General features: G+C 43.3%; 1 pseudogene; it reads right to left on the minus strand.

Moving 5' to 3' along the window:
• Window positions 1-398: 398 nt before the first annotated feature.
• On the minus strand, window positions 399-1,547 carry LOC105747274 (poly(rC)-binding protein 2 pseudogene; annotated as a pseudogene).
• Between the last annotated feature and the right edge of the window lie 248 nt (window positions 1,548-1,795).

Below are 1,795 nucleotides of genomic sequence, written 5' to 3' on the forward strand. Positions count from 1 at the left end.
TACTTTAATTATTTCAATCCACTGCCTTCTTGTTTTCATGATTTCTGTGAGAAATCAACACTCAATCTAATTGGGACTTCCTTGTACATAACACATTTCTTTTCTCTTGCAGCTTTCAGAACTCTCTACTTGCCTTTTTTTTTTTTCCAGTTCATCTTTTAATTTTTTAAAAAAATTCCTGATATTACAGAACTAAACTGAAATGTATTAATATTCCACTCTTACATTTCCATGACAAACAGAAAAAAATGTGAGAAAAAAAAAAACAAACAAAAAATGGGGAGAAGTGTATAAAACTAAGTACAGATTTCAGCATTACCAGCTAAACAGAGAAAGGAATTAAAATGCTTAAATTTAAAAATCATGAGTGGATAATAGAGTGTGTAGAAACTAAAAACTTACAAACTATTTAAAACCTGGAATAGCTGACTATTCAGAAACTGCACAGATGGATCATGGGTGGTGGTGAGCAGCAGAAAGGGACTGGGGTCAATCTGCACTGTTCTAGTGCTCCCCATGCCACCCGACTCTGAGGAAAGCCTGGCATTGGTTAGATATAGAGCCAGGCTAATGCTGGCAGCAAATCCAGTAATGGTAACCTGCCTATCAGTAGATCCTTCCACTGGGTTCACAGTTTTGACGTGCACATCTGACAGACATCTGACAGATATTACCAATTTTGGTGCAGTCAATCAAATCATTTGGAATGGTGAGTTCATGAGAAGTAGTCTGAGCAGATGCATCCAAACCTGTACTGAATCCAGTGTCACCATGCGTTATAGGAAAATGAAACCGTTTCATCATCAACTGGTATGGCTTGGTCGAATCTGGCTTGGAATGGCATACTGGCCTTGAATGCTGTAGGCCTCTAGACCTAATTGCTTCAGGTCAGGTTTGAGGCACACGGATGGGACGGTGTGAGGAAAGCTTGCACTGTCGCTGCCTGTGCTGTACCTGTCCAGACCATCTGCAAAGATGACCAGAAAACTGGATGGTGTAAGCCGGTATGGGATGGTTATGCCCTTCAGAGGGGACTGGGAGAGAAATCTCCAGCATGACCTTGCAGATCTGTTTGACACTCAATGATGGATTGGAGAATGCCAACGGTTGTGATGCCCTGCTCAATTCAACTGGGGAGCATATCCCCTGCCACCTGGACCTGAGTCCCTGTATTCTCTTGTATTTTTTTAAATCTTGTAACCACCTTTCCCAATGAGAGAGCCACAGTGACAGGCAGGGAACACCAGCCAGTGGATGACAGGGAGTCTACTGGCAATTGTGCTATCGTCATAAAGCTGCTGATAACCTCTTCCAGTTTGTCAGTGGTCTTAGCAAAGGCTTTAAAGATGGCATTTGTGGATCCGCCAAAATGATAATTCTCTTAGGACAATTCCCTTCTGAGATGTTGATATGTGCACCACTTTTTACACACATTTTCTTCATTGAGTCTCCTTTCTTTCCAATGATACTGCTAGCTTCCTTTCCTTGCATAAGTAGCTGGATGCTGGAATGACATTTAATCTACCTTCAGTCACACCAGTGTCCATATTGAGCAGTGTTCTGGGAAGCTGGACTTTGAAAGGTCAAGTCTAGTCACTGCAAACACTAGATGACTGTGGGGAAAAGGGGGAGAAAGTGAGGGGCCTCAAACGAAGGTGGAGAAGGAAGGGGGATGGAGAAGGAGGAGGGGAAAGGGAGAAAGAGACCCCTGGGTGGGTGGAGGGTGGCAGAGAGTGTGCGGGCAGGACTCTGCTGGCCTGGGACTCTCCTTGTCTTTTGTATTTGATAGTGTAAT

The sequence above is a fragment of the Dasypus novemcinctus genome, chromosome 12 (assembly GCF_030445035.2).
Source record: "Dasypus novemcinctus isolate mDasNov1 chromosome 12, mDasNov1.1.hap2, whole genome shotgun sequence".
Taxonomy (NCBI): domain Eukaryota; kingdom Metazoa; phylum Chordata; class Mammalia; order Cingulata; family Dasypodidae; genus Dasypus; species Dasypus novemcinctus.